Source organism: Pelmatolapia mariae, linkage group LG4, assembly GCF_036321145.2.
Source record: "Pelmatolapia mariae isolate MD_Pm_ZW linkage group LG4, Pm_UMD_F_2, whole genome shotgun sequence".
In the NCBI taxonomy this organism is placed as follows: Eukaryota; Metazoa; Chordata; class Actinopteri; order Cichliformes; family Cichlidae; genus Pelmatolapia; species Pelmatolapia mariae.
Genome location: NC_086230.1, coordinates 34742438 through 34763457, shown reverse-complemented (window position 1 = coordinate 34763457; position 21020 = coordinate 34742438).

Sequence of the window (21020 nt, the reverse complement as noted above, 5' to 3'; positions counted from 1 at the left end):
TTTAATCATACTTTAGATCAGCCTGTTTTACTTATTGTTTTATTTGTGCTTTGGTTTGGGGAAGTTGTTTCTTTACTGATCTTTTCCTGTCTTCTGTTATTAGACTTGAGATATGACTGCACTTTGCTGTTGCTGTGACTCCAGTTAATTCTACAAGACATGCTGTGTAAGTAAACAAACAACAACAGTTTGGTCTGCATTTCTTGAAAGATCACATCCCCTAAACTTAGTTTAGAGGGTCTACACTGTATATAGTGAAGTCTGCAAGTTTTCTAACAGCAACAATTGTTTTGTGCCCAAATCATTTTGCACATCATTAGAATGAAAGTTATTGGCCATGTTTGCATAGCCCTTTTTAAAATGATGCTTTCATGACATTATTGTGTGTTGCGTGGTGGTCACGGCTATCCAGACTGACAATTTGGGACATTGAATGTCACCTCTCCGGTGGGGAGGGAGCCTGAGATTGTCTAAATTGGAGTCTGTTTTATACCAAATGCAGAAAAAAATGTTTTAAGAAAGCAATTAAGTTCATGTTCCAAAAAATATGATTGTTTGCCTGCAGGACAACAGGAGAGATGAGTCCTCCGTCACAGATGGTGTGGTCAGTGAAGATGGTCGCCTGCAGGTTCAAGCTCATTGCATCTCCAACCCACATCCACTGCCACTGTACTTAAGGGAAGTTAAAGACTTTCTTCTGCACCTACATTTGGATCACCTCGATCCATGACAGTCATTCAGGCAGTAATGCCTGGACTGGAAACAAGCCATCCTTAAAATAATACAACATTCCAGCTCCTGTGTTGGAATGAAAAACAAATGTGTTGTTTAAATTAGAGACTGCAGTTGTGACAGAACAACAAATATTTTATTTTGATTATATAAGTAATGTAAGTACAAAACAAACTTGTGGTAGACCTAAACTTATTTTCAGAATAATTACATCTGAGACTTTGTTTCATTGTAAGATTATAACAGTGATGGCAATATAATTGTTTGTTGTTCAAGAGAACAGTGTCCAGTATGTTGGCTGTGATAACTTTCTGCATTTGAAAATAAAAGTTGGGCTCATTTTAACATCATTACAAAAAGTGTTGTTAATTATTTTTAATCATATTCAGGTTACCACAATTTGTTTTTTCATTTAGTTGAACTTGAAATGTTTGTCAGTAGGTAAACAATTAGTATTGTACAGTCAGAAATATCAAGTTATTCTTAATACTGCAGACTTGCAATGAATAAGTTGTAACAGTCATCTTAAGTAAGCTTTACTTAGTTTTTTTGAGTTCTGTGAACTAATTAGATTTTACAGTGGCAATGCTTCATGGGAATCCCCCAGCAGCCTACGTCTATTGCAGCATAACTAAGGGAGGATTCAGGGTCACCTGGTCCAGCCCTAACTATATGCTTTAGCAAAAAGGAAAGTTTTAAGCCTAATCTTGAAAGTAGAGATAGTGTCTGTCTCCTGAATCCAAACTGGAAGCTGGTTCCACAGAAGAGGGGCCTGAAAACTGAAGGCTCTGCCTCCCATTCTACTTTTAAATACTCTAGGAACAACAAGTAAGCCTGCAGTGTGAGAGCGAAGTGCTCTAATAGGGTGATATGGTACTACAAGGTCATTAAGATAAGATGGGGCCTGATTATTTAAGACCTTGTATGTGAGGAGCAGGATTTTGAATTCTGGATTTAACAGGGAGCCAATGAAATGAAATGGAAGAAAGCAGTCTTACATATTTGTTTAATATGTGCATTGAAGGACATGTCCTGGTCAAAAATGACTCCAAGGTTCCTCACAGTGTTACTGGAGGCCAAGGTAATGCCATCCAGAGTAAGAATCTGGTTAGATACCATATTTCTAAGATTTTCAGGGCCGAGTACAATAACCTCAGTTTGATCTGAATTAAGAAGCAGAAAGTTAGCGGCCATCCAGGTCTTTATGTCTTTAAGACATTCCTGCTGTTTAACTAATTGGTGTGTGTTATCTGGCTTCATGGACAGATAGAGCTGGGTGTCATGTGCAAAGCAGTGTGAATGTATGCTATGTCTTCTAATGATGCTGCCTAAGGGAAGCATGTATAATGTAAACAGAATTGGTCCTAGCACTGAACCCTGTGGAACTCCATAATTAACCTCAGTGTGTGAAGAGGACTCTCCATTTACATGCACAAACTGGAGTCTATTAGATAAACTGCAGCCAGCTTGAAGGCCTGTGGTACATGAGCTGATTATTAGAGATAGGTTGATCATATTTAAGATTGAAGCATTAATTAATGGCAGGACTTCTTTGAGCAGTTTTGTAGGAATGGGGTCTAAAAGACACGTTGATGGTTTGGAGGAAGTAATTATTGAAGTTAACTCAGAAAGATCAATTGGAGAAAAAGAGTCTAACTTAACACTGATGGTACTAAAAGTAGCTGTAGATAATTTTACATCTGTGGGATGATTATCAGTCATTTTTTCTCAAATGGTTAAAATTTTATTTGTGAAGAAATTCATGAAGTCAGTCCCAGTGATGGGAATAACGGCGTAATTACTCGTTACTTTTTTCAGTAATGAGTAATTTAACTAATTACTATTCCTATCGTTACAGCGCCGTTACCGTTACTAACAAGAAAATGCGGTCGCGTTACTATTTTTCAACAAACAGACGGTTGAAGCTGTCTTCAGTTTACCGCATCTTATATCAGTTGCACGGAAGTAGCTGTAAGTAATCTGGGCGCTACAGCTTTAAGCAGCTGTCCCGCAGACAGCAATCACTTTCTGGCAGACGATCACTTTTTGGCACAACACCTGGAGCTAAGGGGGCAAAATAATCGCATGAGTGCTGCTGTTTGACTGAGGAAGAATAAAGTAGTCGTGGTAAGCCAATCACATGACCACTTAAAGATGACAAAGCAACAAGGTGATATATACCAGTTTTTAAATTGTGTTGATAGGCCACGTAAAACCAGAGTCATGATAAACAATATATACACGTGTTTTTCCTCAATAGTTTCGTCACGTTTACTGTCTAAGGACAGCGCTAGCAAACACTCTCTGCTTATGACCTTGGTCTGCTTATGTCAGACCTGCAGGTATCAGGCTGTGATGTTCTCCTTTATAGTGGACAGAAATTATTCTTTGGAGTGGCACAAATAATTTGTGTGGCATCTTATTTAATGGAGAACACCTGATTGTTATGTAAATAGTTTGAAATTGTTATGTTAAAAAAAGGTAAAAGGTAAATGGCTGCATACAACTTTGTTTGTAAAACTTGTGCATATGATTTTAAAATTTACAATTTATATTTACATTTAAAGTTATGAAATATGATTAACTGTTTGTGGTTGTTACAGTAAAAGATATAACTTTTTCTACCTGCAATTTATGTTTTTTTGTCTGATTTCACATCAGTTGTGCTAATACAGTATATCAAAATGTAAACATAACTGTAAATTCAGACACGTGAGGTTGAGCTGAAAAGAATGATACCAAACAAGGCAAAGTAAATAGTTTTTAAAGGTGAAATGTAGAGGGAAAATCAAAAGTAGTCAAATTATACCCTGGACCCCAGAGGGTTAAGCATTTTTTAAGGTAATGAAACAGTTACTTTTCTAGTAATTAATTACTTTTAGACTCTTGTAACTCAGTTACTAACTCAGTTACTTTTTTGAAGAAGTAATTAGTACCTATAATTAATTACTTTTTCAAAGTAACTTGCCCAACACTGGTCATTACTAGTTACAAAGGGATGGTTGGCTCAACAGAGCTCTGACTGTTTGTCAGCCTGGCTACAGTGCTGAAGAGAAACCTGGGGTTGTTCTTATTTTCTTCAATCAGTGATGAATAGTAAGATGTTCTGGCTTTGCGGAGGGCTTTCTTATAAAGCAGCAAACTATTTCTCCAGGCTAAATGATGATCTTCTAAATTTGTGACACGCCATTTCCTCTCCAGCTTACGAGTTATCTGCTTTAGGCTACGTGTTTGAGAATTATACCACGGAGTCAGGTACTTCTGATTTGAGGCCTTAGTTTTCACTGGAGCTACAGTATCCAGAGTCGTACGTAGTGAGGAGGTAAAATTATTAACAAGATAATCGACCTCTGTTGGAGCAGCGTTCAGGTAGCTGCTCTGCTCTGTGTTGGTACAGGGCATTGAAGATGATAACAGTGGGTGGATTATATTCTTAAACTTAGTTACAGCACTTTCAGAAAGACATCTACTTTGATAAAGTCTACTCCCCACTGCTGTGTAATCAATTATTGTAAATGTAAATGTTATCAGGAAATGATCAGACAGCAGAGGGTTTTCAGGAAACACTGTTAAATGTTCAGTTTCTATGCCATATGTTAAAACAAGATCTAGAGTGTGATTAAAGTGGTGGGTGGGTTCTTTTACATTTTGACAGAAGCCAATTGAGTCTAATAACAGATTAAATGCCATGTTGAGGCTGTCATTTTTAGCATCTACATGGATGTTAAAATCACCCACAATAATTATTTTATCTAAACTGAGCACTAAATCAGATAAAAAGTCTGAGAAATCAGAGAGAAACTCTGTGTAAGGCCCAGGTGGACGATAGATGATAACAAGTAAGACTGGTTTCTGAGTTTTACAGCTGGGGTGGACAAGGCTAAGCATCAGGCTTTCAAATGAATTAAAAGTCTGTCTTGGTCTTTCGTTAATTAATAGGCTGGTGTGAAAAATTGCTGCCACACCGCCCCCTCGGCCTGTGCTTCGAGGTTTCTGGTAGTTAGAATGACTCGGGGGTGTTGATTCATTTAAACTAACATAATCATCCTGCTGCAACCAGGTTTCTGTAAGGCAGAGTAAATCGATTTGTTGGTCAATTATTAAGTCATGTACTAACAGAGACTTGGAGGAGAGAGACCTAATATTTAATAATCCACATTTCACTGTTTTACTCTTTGGTTCAGATGTGGATTCTGTATTGTTCTTTCTTTGTGATTTTTTATGTTTAAGTTATTTGTTGCTGGTTTTTGGTTTGTTTTTTGTCTGTTTGGGAGCTGACACAGTCTCTATGGAGATGGGTTTTTGGGGGGGTAGCAGGAGGAGAGAAGCTGCAGAGAGGCGTGTAAGACTGCAACTCTGCTTCCTGGTCCCAACTCTGGATAGTCATATTTTGGGGGGTTTAATAAATTGGTCCATATTTCTAGAAATGAGAGCTGCTCCATCCAAAGTGGGATGGATGCCGTCTCTCCTAACAAGACCAGGTTTCCTCCAGAAGGTTTGCCAATTATCTATGAAGCCCACATCGTTTCTGGGACACCACTCAGACAGCCAGCAATTTAAGGAGAACATGCGGCTAAACATGTCACTCCTGGTCTGATTGGGGAGGGGACCAGAGAAAACTACAGAGTCCCACATTGTTTTGGCAAAGTTACACACCGATTCAATATTGATTTTAGTGACCTCCGATTGGCGTAACCGGGTGTCATTACTGCCGACGTGAATTATGATTTTACTGTATTTACGTTTTAACTAGTGAATCAGGTTATGATCTGATCTACTCAGTGGATGGAGAGAGGATGAACTGCGTGCATGGTTAACATTAGCATACAGCAGGTTTAAGATTCTCTCCCCCCTGGTGGGACAGACCACATTCTGTTTGAATGTTGGCAGTGTAGTGTCCAAGGTGACATGGTTAAGTCACCCAAGATAGAAATGAAGGCACTCGGGTGCTGAGTCTGTAACCGGACTACGGGAGAGTGGAGAATGTCACAGGCAGCTGTGGGGTTAGCAGAGGGAGGAATGTAAACAGCCACCAATATCACAGCAGTTCAGCACTCCACAGTTCAATGTCCACACAACAAATCTGCTCTTTGATTGTTATGTGGGCAGGGTTACACCACCGGTCGTTAACACGAACAGCAAGCCTCCGCTCTCCTTCTGCTTTTCCTCAGTGACGGCCTGTCACACACACCAGATCTGAGGAGTAATACGTGATCTGTAAAAATGAGGTGGCGTTTGGTCGCCATAGTATAATTAGAGGACAAACTGTTATGGATAAACTGTGCAGCTGCAATGAACATGAGGGAAAAAATCCATCGCAGTTATGCTGAGTAAAAATCCAACAACATGTTAGCTTAATATTTAATTCAATTCAATTCAATTTTATTTATACAGCGCCAAATCACAACAACAATCGCCTCAAGGCGCTTTATATTGTAAGGTAGACCCTACAATAATACATACAGAGAAAAACCCAACAATCAAATCTGAGTCTGCTAATTACTGATGTCACCAGACGAGCTGGTCCCAGCCCAACAGTCCAACACAAACTCCACATAGTTACTTCCTGTTTGCAAGACCTTATTTCTCGTGCTTTACCTTTAGTTTTATGTCCCTGTGTCTCATATCTCATTATCTAGATTTAGTTCACCTGTGTCTCATTACCTTCTTGTCTCCCCTGGTTACCCTTTAGTCAGTGTGTATAAAACGCCTCAGCTGGCTTTTGACTCTTCTTGGGGTATGTATATCAGCTCTATTCCTGCTGTTTGGATTAGGCTTGCCTCCTTTGGATTTTTTTTTTTTTTTTTTTGTACTTTATCGCGTTGATGGACTTCCTTGTTTCTAAATAAAGGTGTGTTTTCTGTTTATTAAATCTACCTGCAGAGTCTGCATTTGGGTCCTCTCAGTCCATCGAGAGGACTTTCAGTGTTTTTATTTACTTATAAAAGAAACATACAATCTAATTACATGGGGCCAAAGATTGAACCTGTCATTGCAGATTGAACCAGCACACCTGTGACTAAAGTGCAGGCTTTCAGCTTTAATATTAGGGTCCAAAGTAATTGGACAGTTGACAGACGAGCAGTTTCAATGCCATGAATATGACGTTTGTGGCGTGTAGGTGAGTGGACTCAAACGGAGGCTAAACTAAAACAAGGCAGTTGCAAATGTCTCTTGTTTGGCCTGAAACTTTCTGCTGCAATCTCTACATTATGTTTTTTAAATGAGTCAGTCGTTCCTTCATAAGAGGGAGCTCACATCCCTGTTTAAATAAAATAAATTCAGTAGAGCAACTTCACACTTCTGCTCACATATAAAGGAGGGAGGTAGGAAGACTGGACTGCCTGAGAATCCACTGCATGCTCCTTCAGTCTGGCTTCAGATCAGTAAATTAGCACGTTACAATAAAGAAAAACAACAGCTTAAACATGTACCTGTGGAACTCACTGCCTCTTATCAGGAACTCATCAACAAAGGGAAGTTTAGAGTTTAGTTCCTGATTTTCCTTCTTGTTGTATTTGTATTTGAATATTATTTGGAGCACCACAATGAAAAGCCTGCAATTAAAAAAGTCATTCAGACATCGTTGATCACTTAGCTTTGGATGGGTGCTTAAAAATGAAGTGCTCTGAAGTTGAAACAACCTCGAGTTTATCAGCGAGACAAGCCTAACACTAACAACACAAACCGATAACGGTACAGGTGATTTGTCCTTTTGCATGGAATTTGATAACATCTGAATGTAACCCAGAGGAGAGTAATAAATGAAACTGGGTAATGTTCTCCTCTTATCGTTTTTATCATTACAAGTATTGATGAGAAAAAAGGCGAGTTCCTCAGAACTGAGTATTATTTCTGTCTTTCATATTTTTTCATTGAGCTTCTGGAACAAAGCAGTTTCCCCCGGGAGCATCACAGTGTTTGGATTCTGATTCACTCAAACGCAGCATTTAGTTTTTACTTTCAATGTTTGTTTTATGACTGCTGTATCAGTAAGACTTTTATATCATGTGCATGACTTCTTTAATGAGCCCTTCCTCGGTTCCTCAGAAGAGACTGATAACCACTCGAGCAAATACTCGAGCGCTGCCAACACGTGGAGTGACTGTTAACTCCTTTTAAAGCTCAGTGTTAAAGGGACACTGACACTTTCTGTCGTATTTCGGTGTATTCAAGTCTTAACTTTCCAAGTTAAGACCACGTAATGTTCAGTGAAACTGCAACAAACTCAAGAGCTCCATCTCAGGCTCTCTAACCCTCAGTTAGCACGTTAAAGGTTAAAGTTTATGGCAGTACAATTAGAAACAGACTGAACAAACATGGCTTGTTTGGGTTCAGATGCAGCTTTGCAAACCTGCAACTGAACAAAGCACAAGACTTCTGGACCCTGTCCTTCCCACAGACCAGACCGAAGTAGAGATGTTTTTACATTTGTGGTAATAAAAATGATCACAAGAGAACAGACAGACACCGAGCCAGGAGTATTACAAAGTCTTTATTTAAATAGTTTCTTATCATTCTCCTCTCTGTCAGATTGGACCTTTTTAAAAAAAAAAAAATTATTGCATAGAAACAGTGTAGAGAGGACAGGAAAGCGGGGGCAGTGAGACAGAGGGGAAGACATGGCAGCTGCATGGCATGTGGTCAGCTGCTCAACGCACTGAGAACGACACAGAGCAATATGATTGTTTAATTTTCTGTTGATGATTAAACTGGTATCAAAGGTTGTTGCTACTTTAGAGAAGTAAAAAGTTTGATCTACAAGTTCATTTAAGAACACTAGATATGTGCAAAGTGCAGCATAGAGAGAGAGAGAAAGTAAGAAAATAAAAGTGAATTCATTAATTTATAAAATCATCATTAGTTAGAAACGTAAAGTTTGGAAAAGCTAACAGCTTACAAAATGTTTGTATTTTCTTATTCAGCTGCCTCCCTGTTGTAGATGATACGAGCACAAACTAAAGAGGAGCCACACTTCCTGTTTAGGTGTAAAAGATAACACCTTAAAACACTAAAGGCTTGATTAGGATTTTCAGGAAACACTGTTAAATGTTCAGTTTCTATGCCATATGTTAAAACAAGATCTAGAGTGTGATTAAAGTGGTGGGTGGGTTCTTTTACATTTTGACAGAAGCCAATTGAGTCTAATAACAGATTAAATGCCATGTTGAGGCTGTCATTTTTAGCATCTACATGGATGTTAAAATCACCCACAATAATTATTTTATCTAAACTGAGCACTAAATCAGATAAAAAGTCTGAGAAATCAGAGAGAAACTCTGTGTAAGGCCCAGGTGGACGATAGATGATAACAAGTAAGACTGGTTTCTGAGTTTTACAGCTGGGGTGGACAAGGCTAAGCATCAGGCTTTCAAATGAATTAAAAGTCTGTCTTGGTCTTTCGTTAATTAATAGACTGGTGTGAAAAATTGCTGCCACACCGCCCCCTCGGCCTGTGCTTCGAGGTTTCTGGTAGTTAGAATGACTCGGGGGTGTTGATTCATTTAAACTAACATAATCATCCTGCTGCAACCAGGTTTCTGTAAGGCAGAGTAAATCGATTTGTTGGTCAATTATTAAGTCATGTACTAACAGAGACTTGGAGGAGAGAGACCTAATATTTAATAATCCACATTTCACTGTTTCACTCTTTGGTTCAGATGTGGATTCTGTATTGTTCTTTCTTTTTGATTTTTTATGTTTAAGTTGTTTGTTGCTGGTTTTTGGTTTGTTTTTTGTCTGTTTGGGAGCTGACACAGTCTCTATGGAGATGGGTTTTTGGGGGGGTAGCAGGAGGAGAGAAGCTGCAGAGAGGCGTGTAAGACTGCAGCTCTGCTTCCTGGTCCCAACTCTGGATAGTCATATTTTGGGGGGTTTAATAAATTGGTCCATATTTCTAGAAATGAGAGCTGCTCCATCCAAAGTGGGATGGATGCCGTCTCTCCTAACAAGACCAGGTTTCCTCCAGAAGGTTTGCCAATTATCTATGAAGCCCACATCGTTTCTGGGACACCACTCAGACAGCCAGCAATTTAAGGAGAACATGCGGCTAAACATGTCACTCCTGGTCTGATTGGGGAGGGGACCAGAGAAAACTACAGAGTCCCACATTGTTTTGGCAAAGTTACACACCGATTCAATATTGATTTTAGTGACCTCCGATTGGCGTAACCGGGTGTCATTACTGCCGACGTGAATTATGATTTTACTGTATTTACGTTTTAACTAGTGAATCAGGTTATGATCTGATCTACTCAGTGGATGGAGAGAGGATGAACTGCGTGCATGGTTAACATTAGCATACAGCAGGTTTAAGATTCTCTCCCCCCTGGTGGGACAGACCACATTCTGTTTGAATGTTGGCAGTGTAGTGTCCAAGGTGACATGGTTAAGTCACCCAAGATAGAAATGAAGGCACTCGGGTGCTGAGTCTGTAACCGGACTACGGGAGAGTGGAGAATGTCACAGGCAGCTGTGGGGTTAGCAGAGGGAGGAATGTAAACAGCCACCAATATCACATGGGTTCAGCACTCCACAGTTCAATGTCCACACAACAAATCTGCTCTTTGATTGTTATGTGGGCAGGGTTACACCACCGGTCGTTAACACGAACAGCAAGCCTCCGCTCTCTTTCTGCTTTTCCTCAGTGACGGCCTGTCACACACACCAGATCTGAGGAGTAATACGTGATCTGTAAAAATGAGGTGGCGTTTGGTCGCCATAGTATAATTAGAGGACAAACTGTTATGGATAAACTGTGCAGCTGCAATGAACATGAGGAAAAAAATCCATCGCAGTTATGCTGAGTAAAAATCCAACAACATGTTAGCTTAATATTTAATTCAATTCAATTCAATTTTATTTATACAGCGCCAAATCACAACAACAATCGCCTCAAGGCGCTTTATATTGTAAGGTAGACCCTACAATAATACATACAGAGAAAAACCCAACAATCAAATCTGAGTCTGCTAATTACTGATGTCACCAGACGAGCTGGTCCCAGCCCAACAGTCCAACACAAACTCCACATAGTTACTTCCTGTTTGTAAGACCTTATTTCTCGTGCTTTACCTTTAGTTTTATGTCCCTGTGTCTCATATCTCATTATCTAGATTTAGTTCACCTGTGTCTCATTACCTTCTTGTCTCCAAGTCCCCTGGTTACCCTTTAGTCAGTGTGTATAAAACGCCTCAGCTGGCTTTTGACTCTTCTTGGGGTATGTATATCAGCTCTATTCCTGCTGTTTGGATTAGGCTTGCCTCCTTTGGATTTTTTTTTTTTTTTTTTTGTACTTTATCGCGTTGATGGACTTCCTTGTTTCTAAATAAAGGTGTGTTTTCTGTTTATTAAATCTACCTGCAGAGTCTGCATTCGGGTCCTCTCAGTCCATCGAGAGGATTTTCAGTGTTTTTATTTACTTACAAAAGAAACATACAATCTAATTATATGGGGCCAAAGATTGAACCTGTCATTGCAGATTGAACCAGCACACCTGTGACTAAAGTGCAGGCTTTCAGCTTTAATATTAGGGTCCAAAGTAATTGGACAGTTGACAGACGAGCAGTTTCAATGCCATGAATATGACGTTTGTGGCGTGTAGGTGAGTGGACTCAAACGGAGGCTAAACTAAAACAAGGCAGTTGCAAATGTCTCTTGTTTGGCCTGAAACTTTCTGCTGCAATCTCTACATTATGTTTTTTAAATGAGTCAGTCGTTCCTTCATAAGAGGGAGCTCACATCCCTGTTTAAATAAAATAAATTCAGTAGAGCAACTTCACACTTCTGCTCACATATAAAGGAGGGAGGTAGGAAGACTGGACTGCCTGAGAATCCACTGCATGCTCCTTCAGTCTGGCTTCAGATCAGTAAATTAGCACGTTACAATAAAGAAAAACAACAGCTTAAACATGTACCTGTGGAACTCACTGCCTCTTATCAGGAACTCATCAACAAAGGGAAGTTTAGAGTTTAGTTCCTGATTTTCCTTCTTGTTGTATTTGTATTTGAATATTATTTGGAGCACCACAATGAAAAGCCTGCAATTAAAAAAGTCATTCAGACATCGTTGATCACTTAGCTTTGGATGGGTGCTTAAAAATGAAGTGCTCTGAAGTTGAAACAACCTCGAGTTTATCAGCGAGACAAGCCTAACACTAACAACACAAACCGATAACGGTACAGGTGATTTGTCCTTTTGCATGGAATTTGATAACATCTGAATGTAACCCAGAGGAGAGTAATAAATGAAACTGGGTAATGTTCTCCTCTTATCGTTTTTATCATTACAAGTATTGATGAGAAAAAAGGCGAGTTCCTCAGAACTGAGTATTATTTCTGTCTTTCATATTTTTTCATTGAGCTTCTGGAACAAAGCAGTTTCCCCCGGGAGCATCACAGTGTTTGGATTCGGATTCACTCAAACGCAGCATTTAGTTTTTACTTTCAATGTCTGTTTTATGACTGCTGTATCAGTAAGACTTTTATATCATGTGCATGACTTCTTTAATGAGCCCTTCCTCGGTTCCTCAGAAGAGACTGATAACCACTCGAGCAAATACTCGAGCGCTGCCAACACGTGGAGTGACTGTTAACTCCTTTTAAAGCTCAGTGTTAAAGGGACACTGACACTTTCTGTCGTATTTCGGTGTATTCAAGTCTTAACTTTCCAAGTTAAGACCACGTAATGTTCAGTGAAACTGCAACAAACTCAAGAGCTCCATCTCAGGCTCTCTAACCCTCAGTTAGCACGTTAAAGGTTAAAGTTTATGGCAGTACAATTAGAAACAGACTGAACAAACATGGCTTGTTTGGGTTCAGATGCAGCTTTGCAAACCTGCAACTGAACAAAGCACAAGACTTCTGGACCCTGTCCTTCCCACAGACCAGACCGAAGTAGAGATGTTTTTACATTTGTGGTAATAAAAATGATCACAAGAGAACAGACAGACACCGAGCCAGGAGTATTACAAAGTCTTTATTTAAATAGTTTCTTATCATTCTCCTCTCTGTCAGATTGGACCTTTTTAAAAAAAAAAAATTATTGCATAGAAACAGTGTAGAGAGGACAGGAAAGCGGGGGCAGTGAGACAGAGGGGAAGACATGGCAGCTGCATGGCATGTGGTCAGCTGCTCAACGCACTGAGAACGACACAGAGCAATATGATTGTTTAATTTTCTGTTGATGATTAAACTGGTATCAAAGGTTGTTGCTACTTTAGAGAAGTAAAAAGTTTGATCTACAAGTTCATTTAAGAACACTAGATATGTGCAAAGTGCAGCATAGAGAGAGAGAGAAAGTAAGAAAATAAAAGTGAATTCATTAATTTATAAAATCATCATTAGTTAGAAACGTAAAGTTTGGAAAAGCTAACAGCTTACAAAATGTTTGTATTTTCTTATTCAGCTGCCTCCCTGTTGTAGATGATACGAGCACAAACTAAAGAGGAGCCACACTTCCTGTTTAGGTGTAAAAGATAACACCTCAGTGTGAACTCCTACGTTTTTACAGTAGACGTTTAGATAACACCTTAAAACACTAAAGGCTTGATTAGGATTAGACTTTATTGCCATTACACATGAATACAGGGTAAGGAAATACAGTTTGCATCTAATCAGGAGTGCAATAAGAGCAGATTATATACAGATAGGGGTTAGGATAAAAGGTGGGAATAGCTATGAACAGATTATGTACAATTCTAAATTGTATTTCAATATATTTTATTTGAAATGATGATGGAATTATATTAACCTACAACTACTTAACAGTAGGCACACTTGAATACAGGAGAACATGAAATATTTATACTATAAGTAAATTGAAGTACTGCATAGGTACTTTTAAGTAGTGTGCAACTTCACAGCAGTTTTGCAGAGAAACACCCAACATTTCCCGTCTTACATCATAAATATTGTACTGGCAGATTTCTTTATTCATGTATTAATCGCATATTTTAATCATATCACTTTACTAATAGTAATATCACTTTCTCATTTAGTTGTATGCATGTGCACTACAGATGGGCCTTATGCTCTATCACACATATATGCACACACAGTGAGGCCATTGTTAGTTCATGGGAGACCTTAAAAAGATGAGACGCCTTCTGCTCATCAGGGATGTAAATCCTTAGGTGACGGCCAAGCAGTCAACATGTAAGAGTTGTGGATTGTCTTTGTCTGTGTGTGTATATAAGATGTGTGGGTGGCGGCCATGGGGCAGGGGTGATCCTAGTGTTTGGCTGGGATCAGCAATTGCAATGTGGGAACCATCCCACATTGCAATGTGTTTATTAAACCCACTTCAAAACGCTCAGTGCGTGTGTTGCAGGTTATTGTTAAAATTTCCATAACAACATGCTGTAATTTTCAGGGTACGGGTCATCTTGCCTTTTTATATCTTTTTTATATTTATTTTGATGTGCAGAATGTGTGTTCTATTATTCAACTGTCCTTTTATTTTACCAATATAAATGTGAGAACGGCATGGCTATGAGACCCTGTAATGATGGAGAGTTCATGGTTTTTTATTTATTTCACAATCATAAAATAACTTTAAACAGCAGTGTCTCCTTTCCTGTAAAACACTTGGAACTTAAGCCACTCATTAATACAGTCAGCACCCCAAACAGTAAAGTGTACTTACATTGTAAGGTCAGGGAAAATTGTTTTTTTTCTCCACACATTTACATTGAGCTTAGAATTACTTACAGTGTGATGTGTCTAAAAAGATTTTAGGCACTGCTAACATTTAATTAAAATGTAATTTCTTTATTTCCTGTTAAAGTCCGACTTTACCTCATTTCAGCCTTTTGTAAGTAAAAAGAATTACATTGTCATTTACGTTAAAATACATGCTTACACTTCTTCTTCTTCTTCTGCATTGTTAGTTTTCCTTACGTCTCTCATGGAGATGCGATGAACGTTGTTTCCATCCACGAGGTTTCTCTTGAGACAGTGGAGGATGAGAAGTACTTTGATGTTCACACTGACAATAAACTTGTGTAACAGATCTGTGAAAATGTGCAATATTATGCGTGCAATACTAGGAAGTGTATTACAGCCCTCTCTGTACAGTGTTTTTGTATATAGTAAATACTATGATTGCTCCATTCCTTACTTTATTAATATTTTCCTTTTTAGTCGCTTTGTCTTTATCTTGTAAAAGTATGACTTGACCTGGAGAGCTCTGCACTAGAGTTCCAGTGTGCATGGACTGTTGGTCCTGTGTGCAAACAGCAAATAAAAATCTTGAAATCTTGAAACTGGACTTCACACACAATAGAAGAAGACAAGAGCTTCTCTGTTTGCTGACGCGATGGAGATCCTTAAACATCTGCTGGATGATGCTCGGGACGTTTTGAGTCTGTGGTGCCATCATGGGGCAGCAGACTGAGGGTGGTGGACACCAACAGACTGATCCATGAATCCAGTAAGGCTGTGGGAGCTTTAATGGTAACCAATGTTCCCTCTAATTTTTTCACGTGTCTGAGCGAACACACTGAGCGGTCCCTTGGACCACTGTGAGCAACAGCAGACGTGTGCACTGTGGTCACGCCAGCATCGAATCCATCCAAGTTACATGGTTTATTAAAGTAATCAAATTACAGCATTTATGTTAGACTACTTTTAATTAACTGCTTTAGCCCACTTACAATGAAAATTAAAAAAAAATCTTGTTCATGACCTGTGTATGTTAACACTATTGGAAGGAAAAATAACTTGAACTCCAATTTTGAAAACACAACTTTCTTCTTCTTTTTTTTTTTTTATAAAGCTCTGACTTGTATTATGAGTCTGAGTCTGTGGTCTGGGAGAGAGTCCTGTAACTCTGTCTGCAAAATACAGTAAATAATGACCAATGTTGGGCAATTAATTATATAGTTACTTCTTCAAAAAAGTTACTGAGTTATGCAAACAACAAAGTGTTTTGCAGCTGTTTACCTAAAAATGCAGCCAAGGCGTTTTTAAATAAACATTTCAAACTATTTACAGAACAATCAGCTGTTCTGCATCAAATCTGATGCCACACAAATTATTTGTGCCACTCCAAAAAATAATTTCTGTCCACTATGAGATAAAGGAGAACAACAGCCTGATACCTGCAGGCCTGACAACAGGAGATGTATCACTGCTGTAACACCTGTAACATTCAGCAGTCGCCTCATTGTTCTGACACACACAACAAAACTATTGACTACACTACACACTAACTACACACTAACTACACACTAACTACACACTAACTACACAAGATTTGTGCTAAATGTCGCAAATCTCTCACAGCTCAAAACACGCCGTCACTCCTAAAACTTCCCCCTTCCTAAACAATAAATGCCATGTTGCCATATCATTTTTTGATTGGTCCACATGGTACATTTTTCCACCAATAGGAAAGGGTGGGGTTTTTTTGGTGTTGTTTTTGCTCACAGGTGGAGAGCGCTTTCGAGAGTTTTCCTCATAAAACGCAGTTTTTACCGTTTCTTCCCGCAGTAAATATAAACAACAATAGTATTCAGGAAGAAAACCAAACATTGCAGATATTTTTATCATAACTCTGGTTTTACGTGGCCGATCAACACAATTTAAAAACTGGTATGAAGTCCACACTTTTTCTGTCAGTTGTTCCGTCTGTCCTGCTCACATCTCCAATGGTTGTACACGTTGTCATTAACGTGGCTTCACTCCACATCAGCCACGCCGCTTTGCCAGCTAAAACACCGGTGTCGGCGCATAAGGACGCTGTCATAGCCTGTCAACCACGTTGATTAGCTGCTTATATACGAATGTGAATCGCATCATTGGCTGGACTATGGGATAAGGTGGCATCGTTCTAATCCCATACAGGAGCAGCCAGTCACTCACTTACTAACACTGCAGAACAGAATTGTTAACGCATTTATTTTAATTTCAATTCAGGTTAGATTTTTTTTTTTTTTTTTTTTTTTTGTGCGCAGAGACCGTGCCAGCAGTTGATGATGATCTTATTTTTAAGAGTTTACATTTTTCTGTCTTTCATGTTTTTTCATTGAGCTTCTGGAACAAAGCAGTTTCCCCCGGGGAGATTACAGTCTTTGGATTCTGATTCACGCTAACGCAACATTTATTTTTTACTGTCAATATTTGTTTTATGACTGCTGTGTCAGTAAGACTTTTATATCATGTGCATGACTCCTTTAACGAGCCCTTCCTTGGTTCCTCAGAAGAGACTGATAACCACCCGAGCAAATACCCGAGCACTGCCAACACGTGGAGTGTTTGTTAACCCCTTTTAAAGTGGCTCAGTGTTAAAGGGACTTCGTGAGTTCATCTAAAGGAAAGTTCAGTCTTCTTTCTGATAACACTCAATTTGTACAAGCTAAACAAAAATGGAGAAAATAACCATGAAAATAATCTTTATAAAACAGAAAAACTTGCTTAATAATCATTCGATGTCGTAAATCAGTACATCAGTACGTCAGTCACAGGGCACATTTTTCTCCATGTCTGTCACAGCAGGAAATGTCCTCTCTTTGTATTTTTTGCCACATGTGGTACATTTAAAAACGCAGTGCACTCTTACTGCTTCCGCAGGAATTAAGAGGATAAGTATCAGCCAAGTGCTGCTAATCATCCCAGCAAATTCACCCCAACACCAGTGCAGTGCTCAGAGAAACTGCAACAAACCCAAGAGCTCCACGTCAGAGTCTGCAGGCCTCAGTTAGCAGGTTAAAGTTTGAAGTTCATGGCAATACAATTAAAAAACAGACTGAACAAAAGTCTGGCTTGTTTGGAAGGGCTGCAGGAGAAAGTTTCTACTCTCTAAAAAGAACATGGTGCTGCAGTTTAGCTTAGCAAAGGTACATCTGAACAGTCTCAGACCAAAGTGGAGATGTTTGTCCATAATGCACAGCAGAAAGCTCAGACCAGCTGTCAGGGCGGTGGTTTTGTGCATGTTTTGAGCACCTTGCATGAACAAATGTGATGCCATCTTTCCCACAGTTAAAGCTTGGACCAAAGCTGTTTATCAACAGGACATTGATTCTAAATACAGCAGCAAATCTGCAACAGAGCGGCTGAAAAAGAGAAGAATGAAGATGCTGCAGTGGTTCAGAGTCCAGACCTCAGCCTGAACCGTGCTGTGATAGGACGTTCAGAGAGCTGTGCATAAATAATGCTGCAAACTTCAATGAACTGAAGCAATGCTGTCAAGAAGAGTGGACCAAAATTCCTCCACAGTGATGTGACAAAGTGAAAAAATCACACAAAAATCCGTCACTGCAGCTTATTGCTGCTAAAGCAAATATGCAGCAGAAGATCCTGATAATTAGTTTTGTCAAAGAGGCCACACCCCCAATAATGCAAACTTTAACCTTAAAATCTTCAATACAATTTAAACAGGTGACTTATAGAAACATCCTTCCTTCGTACAGGAAGTACAAAGGAAGTTCTTAGTTCAGTTCCTTGGTTGATGTTAGTCCCTTTTGTGTTGCCAGTCCTGTCTCCGTGTATCTGTGGTCTCTGTCTTCTGTCTCTGGTCTCTGTCTGTGTTTCCTGTCTTGTCTCGTTCATCTATAGTCCAGGTCCATGTGTCCTTCCCGTCTCTGTTCCCATGTTCTTCGCTGTGTTTCATCCCTTTGTCTCCCCAGTCCGTCCGTTGTCCCAGTGTCAAACTCACGTGTCTGAGTCTGTCCTTGTGTGTGTGTTGTTTCCTGTCTTACTTTGATAGTCCCTCTTCCTGTGGGCATCATATTTAGTTTTGCTTCCCCTGTCTCGTTAGTCAGATTAACCCTAACCCCTAACCCTCCTCATGTGTTCCCCGTCGTGTCCTCATCATTCATCCTCTCCTGTTTGTCTGTATGTTGGTCAGCATTAGTTTTTCTGTCAGTTTGTACCAGATCAGCTCAAGTAGAGATTAGATGAAGACAAAGTTTTTGGCAATTCAGTGTTAGCTTCATTTTCAGCCCCGGAGGCTAACAGCTGTGTGTAGCTCACTGTTAACATGGATGATTGTGCCAATTCACTTATTCTCTCTTTGAAATGACTCCAAAGTGTGGCACAGATAAGAAGTATTGGTCAGCTGGAGCAGACCTCTGAGCCCTTCGACTAACATCTGAATTACAGTGAAAAAACATACTTGTTACATACATGAAGCATTTGTGGTGAAATTTCAACACTCCAGCTCCATCTGCTCCTTTCAGACTGAGCAGCCCAGTTATTATAATTTTCGGTAAGCAGGACTCTGTTAGTCTTATAAGAAATGACTTGGGCCCATTTTCAGCTAATGTACATCCCCATGTAAAAAAATTTTGGTTTCATTTTTGATTCTACCCTCAAGCTGGACAAGCAAATAAACTCAGTTTTTCATAGCAGTTTTTTCTAAACTCAAAAATATCCTGTCATCTAAAGACCTGGAAACTGTTATCCATGCTTTCATATCATCACGTCTTGACTACTGTAACTCTCTCTATTTAGGCATCTGTCACTCAAGCCTGTCCCGCCTGCAACTTGTACAAAATGCAGCCGCAAGTCTTCTGACGGGTACCAGAAAGAGAGAGAGTATTACTGCGATTCTCACATCTCTACATTGGCTGCCAGTTAAATATAGAATTGATTTCAAGGTTTTATTATTTGTTTTTAAAGCTCTCCATGGTTTGGCTCCAGGTTACATTTCAGATCTTCTTAGCCTGCACCTGCCCACTCGAACTCTGCGCTCCTCCAGTCAGATGCTTTTATTAGTACCACGCTCCCAGTTCAAATCTAGAGGTGACAGGGCTTTCTCCATTGCCGCCCCGAGACTCTGGAACACTCTTCCCTCTTTTATAAAATCCTCTTCATCCTTGGAAGTCTTCAAATCGAATCTGAAGACCTACCTATTTTCTAAGGCTTTCGGATCTCTCTGACACCACTTTTGTTTTAGCTATTCTGGTCTTTTATCTCATTGGATGATGTTTGCATATGTAGACACGTATACAAGTATTTTATGTTCACCTATGTGTGCTTGTGTGTGAATGTGTACATTTTTGTATATGTATGTGCATATTTGCATGTACACATATTTTTTACAAACATATATGGATGTCTCACAATGTTTTCTATAATGTTTTCATCTCATCTATTTTAATTCTTTTTATCATATTATCCCTCTGTTCAGCACTTTGACTGACACTTGATGTCTTTTAAATGTGCTATATAAATAAAGATGCCTTGACTTGACTCTGTCTTTGGACTTCCCTCTGGGTTGCAATAACTCGACTCCCCACCTGTCTGGAACGGGAGGTCAGCAGGTTTTCTGCTGAGCACAAGCTGCATCCACAAACATCACCTCTCGTTTAAGCTTTTTGAGGTAACAAAAGCAAATTCCAGAGAAAAGGAGGATGAAGGAAAGGACTCGCTGCTGCTCACTGTGATTTTTAATGAAACACTGCCCTCTGGTGGCTGCAGGACATCTGCTGAGGCCATTTCAGGCTGGTATTAATAATAAAAGCCAACCAGGGAGCATTTGTGATTGTCATTTACGTTAAAATGACATTGTAATTTGGAGCTCAGTCCCCAATGACAATGTCATGGATGCAGTGCCCTGCAGTAAACAGCACTGAACATGCTGCATGTACATGTTCCTTTTCACCTTTATAAACTTTAGTTCCATTGCATACACATTGTAATGTTCCTTCCAAAAGCAACCTGATTAGTTGGATGACCTATTGCCATGTCTGAGAATAATGACGAGAATCATGGTGAATAATCACAGATTGCAATATAATACAACGGTTTCAGGGTGGAGCCTGTACTTATTAAACCTGAAGCAATGGATCAGTGTTGATCAGAACTTTCCAAACTTAAAGAACAATCAGGTAAGATGTCATGGTCCTGGGTGTGACCCAGTGTTTTGTGTTATTTGTAATCATTCCAAGTATTTAGTGTTCTCTGTGCCTCCCTTATGTTTGGTCTCTGTGCTTCTCAGTTGCTCTTTCTCCCGTCAGCTGTATCCCCTAGTCAAGTTCGTGTCTCAGTGTTACGTTTCCTGTTTTACTTTGAAGGTCTGTGTCCTGTGTGAATGTATTGAGTTTCACTTCCCTTGGGTCTCGTCATGTCTGATTTCTCCCAGCTGTGCTCTCCCTCTGTGTCTCATTCCCCTTGTTATGTGTATTTAAGACCTGTGTTTCTCTGTGTCAGTCTCGCGTCGTCCCTCATGGCTGTATTTCTCTGTGTGTTTCTGTTGGGTCTGTGTTTCCACAAGGCCCGCTGGTTTAGAGACTTATTCATCATGAAGAAAACAAGACAGTCAGCGATCGATCGATTTACTTGCA